The following is an 8,653-nucleotide window of genomic DNA, read 5'->3' as shown; positions in this document are numbered from 1 at the left end:
GGTTGAAGATTGGGACAAATGGTGTAGCTGGATTAAATGAAGTTATGTATCCTGATACATGACTTCCTTTAAAAAAAATTATTAATACACAAATTAACTTATTATTTGAAGTATAAAGAAAAGTTATTCGAATTTTTAACTCTTCGACAAGTATTCCCACCTATCACAAAATTTTGTATTTTTGATGCAACACATTTGGTTGTACATTTTAAGCTATTTCAGTTGAACAAATTTTGAAAAAACAAAATTGTACATCTTTAAGTGACTTTTTTCTTTAAGCTTTCAAGTGTTATTTTTTCCCTTAAGTTTCTAATATAACCATAATTTTGGTGCAAATAAGGTTGCAAATTTTGAGTTCATATGAATTAAAATTTACAATTATGAACTAAGCATGATCCTGATCTCCCTCTACAACATTCACGCCCTATCATCATCGTCTCCATCGAATACATCTTCGATCCGTGTCTGCGATATTGAGTTGTGTTATCTGCCGAATAATATGTTCTACATTTACCAAAGTTTAATCACACATGAACTCAAATCTTATAAATCACGTACATCGAGTAATTGAGTACGTCTTGAACAAAGTTACTCTAAATGATTGCAAATAATGTAATTAAATAATGTGCATGCTATAAAATTAGAAAATAAATCATATTAAAGTGATGGAAAGCGAGAGACATGCCCAGCAGAAATACAGATCTATTTAACCCTAATTGCATCTAAACAATTTTAAAATTAACATGCAACACTATACCCAAATTAAACAAATTAAAATTAGAGTTAAAAGAAGATCGTACCTTTAAAGCTTTTCTTTAACGCCTCGAAATTTTGAGGTATGTTCCCAACATAACTACTTTAAGTTATTGAGAATTTAAACTTTTAGGTGTTGAGTTATTTAGGTTAAGAAAAGAAAAGAAAAATGAGGAAAATAAGTTTTATAATAATATAATATAATATAATATAATATAAAATAATATACATTATATTATTATTATTATTGTTATTATTGTTATTGTTGTTGTTATTATTATTATTATTATTATTATTATTATTATTATTATTATTATTATTATATTTAAAAAACCTAAAAATTTCTTCTTCTTCCTCACTCCAGCCGCAGCCCCCCCCCCCCCCCCCCCCCCCGAATTTCAGCTTCTTCTCTTACCCCTGTGAAGGGGTCGTCATACGTCTCTCTATCCGCATGAAACTTGCTTCACCTCCTCCTCAACCCGCCTTCTTCTTTGTTCCAGCACCGCTGCACGCTACCTCCAATCTTTTCTCCTCCTTCGTCGTTCGTGCAAGCCGCCACCATCACGCCTGTAGACCGTCGGCCATCTCAATCCCACTTCCTTCTCTCTTCGCGCCGTGCACCAGACCCGAGCCGACCCGAGCCATCTCCTCTTTCTAGTCGAGCCTCACTTGTTTCTCCCTTGTTCACCGTCGTTCGAATCACTTGGTGTTCTGCCGCTTTTTCCTCGTTGTAAGTTTTGTGGTAAGGATAAATATTATGAGTTTTGTGGCTATTCTTATGGCTATTTAATTGTGAATGTCAGATTAATTGGTTAAACTACAATTAAATCTTTGAAGGTGTTAGCGCTCGAATTTCTAGGATTTCCGACAAGCTTGATTTGGAGTCCGTTTTGCCATTTACTTGGGTAAGCTTGTGAGCGTGCATTTATGTGCTTTAGATGAAAGGATTGGTTTAGGGGAGAATTTGATTTATTCCTTGGATCCGCTATGTTATGTTAGGTTGGTTCGTTGGATCTTGATACTGGTTAAGGAGCACAACTAAATCAAAGGTAAGTGTTCCTACTACTGGACTCAAAAACGAAATTTAAACATAGTAAATGATATGAAAGCATGTTTTAGAGGCTATATTGGGTTAATGGTTATGTGTTCATGTAAAAAGTAGTAATGATATACTCTTAACGGGTTTTGGATGACATGACTGCTAAGCGTAGTTCTTTTTCTTCATTGATGGGTTGTGCTGTTGACTGAAGATAGATGTTGAGGATGTGACTGCTATATGTAACTTAGATCAATCGTTGGGTTGTGCTGTGAATGGGGTAGTGATATCTGAATGTTCTAGGTAGTCTATGCATGTGGTTGAGTTGTACTATTGATGGGTTAAGTATTCAGGACCATCATGTGTAGGTTGTAAATTTACTGATGGATTGTATTGTAGACTGAATTAGACGTTTTGCATAGTGTAGATCACTTGTATTTTGTATTATTGTTTAAGCTGAGGCGATGTGATTGTCAGGTGTAACTACTTAATGATGAAGTGATTTAATGACTGAACCTAGACTGTCTGACCGATTATGCTTAGAGTCGAGATTGTTAATTGCGCTATATTGTGATGTGACTGTTGTAGACTGTTGAGATTGAATTTAGGGAATAATTGTTCACCTTATCTATAGGGTAGCGTACTCTGTAGGCACGGTGTCCTACAGTATCACCTCATGTTGTGTATCCTTCAGGAGCACTAGACTGATATGTGTATCCTTCGGGAGCACTAGACTGATACATGAATCAAACGGGATCACTAGACTAATATGTGGATTCGACGGGGCCACTAGACTGATATGTGTACTCCACGGGATCACGAGATTGTTATGTTGTAGGGTACCCCTTAATAGGAAGCTAACCGTTGTTTTCCTTAGTAGGACCAGTAGTGAGTCTTTTACTGGGTATATTTTTATACTCACCCTTTTGCTTAACTTTTCAGGTAAGGGCATCGTACGAGGCAGACCGGCGAGGGGCAAGAAGGATACGTGAAGGCCATATGGGAATGTCAAGTTTTATTGCTTCTGGTAAATGTCGTTGTTATTTTCGTTTTGAGGATTTTAAATTTAAGTTTTGGTTAGAACATTCATTTATTTGTTTCATTTGAAATTATGTAGACTATGTTTTAAAACTCTTGAAATTGATTTGAAATAAGGCTCAAAGACGATTTTTATTATATCTTGAGTTTTAATGAATTTTGAACAGGGTCTTTCTTGAGTTTTTATGTAACGCTCCGAAAATTTAAGGTAAAAATTTTCTCGTTTTATGTAAATTATTCAGAATTCTAAAATGTTGGTAAGTTGATATAATAATAATATAATATTAATTATATTATTATTATTAATATTTATTTTATTTGTTATAATATTAATATTAGAATTATTATTATTATTTAATATTATAGTAATGTTATTAAACAATAACATTATTACTACATAATATTAAAATTATTATTTATTTAATATTAATATTATTAATATATTATTATTATTATTACTTTATTATTATTATTATTTTTATTTAATATATATATTATTATTTATTTTAAATTATTTAATATTAATAATTTAATATTTATTAATACTTATTTCGTTTATATATATATATATATATTTTAAAAAAAAAAAAAAAAAAAAGGAAAAGAGAAACCCTAAAACGCGCGCGCGAGCCCCCCCCCCCTCCATTTTCGTTTTCTCTCCCTCGCGCCGCCGCCGCTCCTCCTCTTCCTTCTTCTTCTTCCGCCATCGCAGCCCCATCATTTTCTTTCTTTTCTCTTTTCCCTTCCGTTCGCGCACATATCCGTCTCCGTCTCCGTCCGTGTGGTGGTCGTCTGCCTTCGTCTCCGCCTCTGTCCACGAACGTCGAAGCGGATTCCGCCGCGGCCTCCATCTATTTCCGATGCTCTCTCTCTCTCCCTCTTCATCTTGTGCACTCGAACAAACCGTCCTTCCATTTTCGTCGTGTTTTTCCCTTCCGGCCGTCGTCGAGTGAGAACAGAGGGAGAACCGCCATCGCCGTGTTGATTTTGTCCGTCGTCGCGCGCAGCCAAGGTGATCGTGAAGCCGTACCCGAGTCGTGAAGCCGTACCCGAGCCGCGAGCCGTACCCGAGCCGCGAGCCGTACCCGAGCCGCCATCCTTTTCCGAGCCGAGCTCCAAGCCGAGCGAGCCGCGAGCCGAGCCGCGAGCCGAGTGAACCGAGCCGCGAGTCGAGCCGCGAGCCGAGCCGCGAGCCGAGCAAGCCGAGCCGAGCCGAGAACCAAGCCGAGCCGAGCCGAGCCGAGCCGAGCCAAACCGAGCCGAGCCGAGCCGAGCCGAGCCGAGCCGAGCCAAGCCGAGCCGAACCGAGCCGAGCCGAGAACCAAGCCGAGTCAAGCCGAGCCGAGCCAAGCCGAGCCGAGCCGAGCCGAGCCGAGCCGAGCCGAGTTCAAGCCGAGCCGAGCCGAGCCACCTAAGCCTTCCTTCCTCCACTTCGGTTCACGGTGAGTCTTCGGTAAGGGTTGTTTTGATGAATTCCCTAATGTTACCTCGTCCGATTCGAGTTTGAATGTTGGATTAAGATGTGGCCCTACTTTTCTCCCTTGAAGGTAGTACAGAGTTGACGCTTAAGTCCTCGGGTTCCGCGGCAGCCCTGGTTGGAGAAAGCTTCCTTTCCTTGAGTAAGTCAACGGATAACCTTTTTAAAACAACTGCTACTAACGTCATCAACTAAAACCGTTGTGTTTTCGTTTAGGTTGATCTGTTGAGCGTGGATTCAATCGAGAGGCATAACCGAGTATCAGGTAAGGGTTTTCCTACTACTGGACCCCGAGTCCAGGCTGAAAACGTAGTAATTCACAGGGAATTACACGTTAGTGACTGTACTGAATAACTGTATGCGTGTTGGCTGTTAAATACTGATATTATATGCTGTCTGATGTGAATATACTGTGACTGAAAATTTTGGATTGAGATTTTATGTTGATGGACCTTGAAGTTATGGTTCAGTATGTAGTAAACACCGGTCTGGATATGGTTCATGGAATTTGGACGGGGATGGACCGTGAGTCCGGTTTTGGTTGGTTAGTCGATTGGTCCTAGGGTTTTCCCTATTGGTGTGTGAATCGGTAATGCATATAACAACTGAGGGTGTAGATGTTTAAACTTATACTATCTGACTGATAAAGCCTATGGCGGGACTGTGATATGAATGCCGTTGGGATGTGATTGATGTAGACAGTTTAGTTTGGACTGAGGGGTAACGGTTAGCTTCATCTATGGGGTAGTGTGCCTTACTGATATGTGCATCCTTCGGGAGCACTAGACTGATATGTGCGTCCTTCGGGAGCACTAGACTGATATGTGCGTCCTTCGGGAGCACTAGACTGATATGTGCGTCCTTCGGGAGCGCTAGACTGATATGTGCATCCTTCGGGAGCACTAGACTGATATGTGCATCCTTCGGGAGCACTAGACTGATATGTGCATCCTTCGGGAGCACTAGACTGATATGTAGGGTACCCCCGAATAGGAAGTTAACTGTTGTCCCCTAACGGGCCCAGTAGTGGGTCCCTTACTGGGTATGTTAATACTCACCCTTTCTCTTCTTTAACTTTTCAGGTAGGGGTACAGCGAGGGGCAGACCGACGAGAGGCAGGAAGGATGCGTGAAGGCCATATGGACGCGTCTGGTTTTCTTAATCGCTTCCGCTATGTATTTTGTCTGAATATTTTGACTTGTGATTTTGAACTGGTGCCTTGATATTTTTATTTTGTGACTTTCTTGATTTATTCGAAATAGGGCCCGAAACTGTTTTTTTTGTAAGGTTTCTAATGTTTTAATGAATCGTAACTGGTCTGTTTTAAATTTTATGTTGAATGGTCGAGTTTCGATATTTGGTAGTGACCTCAGCTTAGTCCGGAAAAGTTGGGTCGTTACAGTTGGTATCAGAGCCTAAGTTTTAGGTTCTGTAGACTGACTTATAATGTGAGTCTGTGTTTGGTGTCCTTATGGCTGAAACGATCCTTGTCGCTCGTCAGGTACGCTCTCATGAAAGTATATGTATAACTCTACATGCATTACCTTACCTAAGTTAAACTGCAAATTCAATTACCATTTATGACTAAAGGGAATCGTTTGGTGGTTGTTAGGAAAATGCCACCAAGGAGGGGTGCACGTAGGGGTGGCCGAGGAGGCCGAGGAAGGGGAGCAGGACGCGTTCAGCCTGAGGTGCACCCTGTAGCCCAAGCCCCTGACCCGGCTGCGCCAGTTACTCATGCGGACCTAGCCGCCATGGAGCAGAGGTTTAGAGATATGATTATGCAGATGCGGGAGCAGCAGAAGCCTGCCTCGCCAACTCCGGCGCCAGCTCCAGCACGAGTTCCTGCTCCAGCTCCGGCTCCAGTACCAGTTGCGCCCCAGTTGGTGCCGGATCAGTTGTCGGCAGAGGCTAAGCATCTGAGGGATTTCAGGAAGTATAATCCCACGACGTTCGATGGGTCTTTGGAGGACCCCACCAGGGCTCAGATGTGGTTATCGTCCTTAGAAACCATATTCCGTTACATGAAATGCCCTGAGGATCAGAAGGTTCAGTGTGCTGTTTTTATGTTGACTGACAGAGGTACTGCATGGTGGGAGACCACAGAGAGGATGCTAGGTGGTGATGTGAGTCAGATCACGTGGCAGCAGTTCAAGGAGAGTTTCTATGCGAAATTCTTCTCTGCCAGTTTGAGAGATGCCAAGCGGCAGGAGTTCCTGAACTTAGAGCAGGGTGACATGACCGTGGAGCAGTACGATGCGGAGTTTGACATGTTATCCCGCTTCGCTCCCGAGATGATAGCGACCGAGGCGGCCAGAGCTGACAAGTTTGTTAGAGGCCTCAGACTGGACATTCAGGGTTTGGTCCGAGCTTTCAGACCTGCTACTCATGCCGATGCACTGCGCCTGGCAGTGGATCTCAGTTTACAGGAGAGGGCCAACTCGTCTAAGACCGCTGGTAGAGGTTCGACGTCTGGACAGAAGAGGAAGGCTGAGCAGCAGCCTGTTCCAGTGCCACAGCGGAATTTCAGACCCGGTGGTGAGTTTCGCAGCTTCCAGCAGAAACCTTTTGAGACAGGAGAGGCGGCCAGAGGAAAGCCGTTGTGTACCACTTGTGGGAAGCACCATCTGGGCCGTTGCTTATTCGGGACCAGGACCTGCTTTAAGTGCAGGCAAGAGGGTCATACAGCCGATAGATGCCCGTTGAGAGTCACGGGGATCGCGCAGAATCAGGGAGCAGGTGTTCCACATCAGGGTAGAGTCTTTGCTACCAACAGGACCGAGGCTGAGAAGGCAGGCACAGTAGTAACAGGTACGCTCCCAGTGTTGGGGCATTACGCCTTAGTTTTGTTTGATTCGGGTTCGTCGCATTCTTTTATCTCTTCCGCGTTTGTGGCGCATGCCCGCTTAGAGGTAGAGCCCTTACACCATGTTCTGTCAGTATCTACTCCTTCCGGGGAATGTATGTTGTCGAAGGAAAAGGTGAAGGCATGTCAGATTGAGATAGCAGGTCATGTGATTGAAGTAACGCTGATAGTTCTGGATATGCTGGACTTTGATGTAATCCTGGGTATGGACTGGTTGGCCGTTAACCACGCCAGTATAGATTGTTCACGTAAGGAGGTAACGTTTAACCCTCCCTCGATGGCCAGTTTTAAATTTAAGGGAGGAGGGTCAAAGTCGTTGCCTCAGGTAATCTCAGCCATCAGGGCCAGTAAACTGCTCAGTCAGGGTACTTGGGGTATCTTAGCGAGCGTGGTGGATACTAGAGAGGCCGATGTATCCCTGTCATCAGAACCAGTAGTGAGGGACTATCCGGATGTCTTTCCTGAGGAACTTCCAGGGTTGCCTCCGCACAGAGAGGTTGAGTTTGCCATAGAGTTGGAGCCGGGCACGGTTCCTATATCCAGAGCCCCTTACAGAATGGCCCCCGCAGAATTGAAAGAACTGAAGGTACAGTTACAGGAATTGCTTGATAAGGGATTCATTCGACCGAGCGTGTCACCTTGGGGTGCGCCAGTCTTATTCGTTAAGAAGAAGGACGGATCGCTGCGTCTATGCATTGACTATAGGGAGTTGAATAAGGTAACCGTGAAGAACAGATATCCCTTGCCCAGGATTGACGATCTATTTGACCAGTTACAGGGAGCCACAGTGTTTTCTAAGATTGATCTTCGGTCGGGATACCATCAGCTGAGAATTAAGGATGAGGATGTACCGAAGACAGCGTTTCGTTCCAGATATGGACACTACGAGTTTATTGTAATGTCTTTTGGTTTGACGAATGCTCCGGCAGTGTTTATGGACTTGATGAACAGAGTGTTTAGGGAGTTTCTAGACACTTTTGTGATTGTGTTTATCGACGATATCTTGATATACTCCAAGACGGAGGCCGAACACGAGGAGCATTTACGTTTGGTTTTGCAAACACTTCGGGAAAATAAGTTGTATGCAAAGTTCTCGAAATGCGAGTTTTGGCTGAAGCAGGTGTCCTTTCTGGGTCACGTGGTTTCTAAGGCTGGAGTCTCTGTGGATCCAGCTAAGATAGAGGCAGTCACCGGTTGGACCCGACCTTCCACAGTCAGTGAGGTCCGTAGCTTTCTGGGTTTAGCGGGCTATTATCGACGGTTTGTGGAGAACTTTTCCCGTATAGCTACTCCTCTTACTCAGTTGACCAGAAAGGGAGCCCCTTTTGTTTGGAGCAAGGCATGTGAGGACAGTTTCCAGACCCTTAAACAGAAGCTAGTTACCGCGCCGGTTCTTACGGTACCTGATGGTTCTGGCAGTTTCGTGATTTATAGTGATGCTTCCAAGAAGGGTCTGGGTTGTGTTTTGATGCAGCAGGGTAAG

At 43.5% G+C, this 8,653-nt stretch overlaps 1 long non-coding RNA gene across 2 annotated transcripts; it reads left to right on the top strand.

Moving 5' to 3' along the window:
* Positions 1-1,151: 1,151 nt before the first annotated feature.
* LOC127144058 (uncharacterized) lies at positions 1,152-5,632 on the top strand. 2 transcript variants are annotated; one of them, XR_007815675.1, is made up of 5 exons: positions 1,152-1,483; positions 1,591-1,658; positions 1,753-1,802; positions 2,732-2,816; positions 5,387-5,632. It is a non-coding gene; the product is annotated as an uncharacterized LOC127144058 (long non-coding RNA). The 2 variants fall into 2 exon arrangements; XR_007815674.1 differs by having other exon boundaries at positions 1,152-1,495.
* Positions 5,633-8,653: the final 3,021 nt, after the last annotated feature.

This window comes from Cucumis melo, chromosome 11 (genome assembly GCF_025177605.1).
Source record: "Cucumis melo cultivar AY chromosome 11, USDA_Cmelo_AY_1.0, whole genome shotgun sequence".
Taxonomy (NCBI): domain Eukaryota; kingdom Viridiplantae; phylum Streptophyta; class Magnoliopsida; order Cucurbitales; family Cucurbitaceae; genus Cucumis; species Cucumis melo.
Note: the sequence above shows the minus strand (reverse complement) of the source record. Positions and strands in the feature narration are given on the sequence as shown.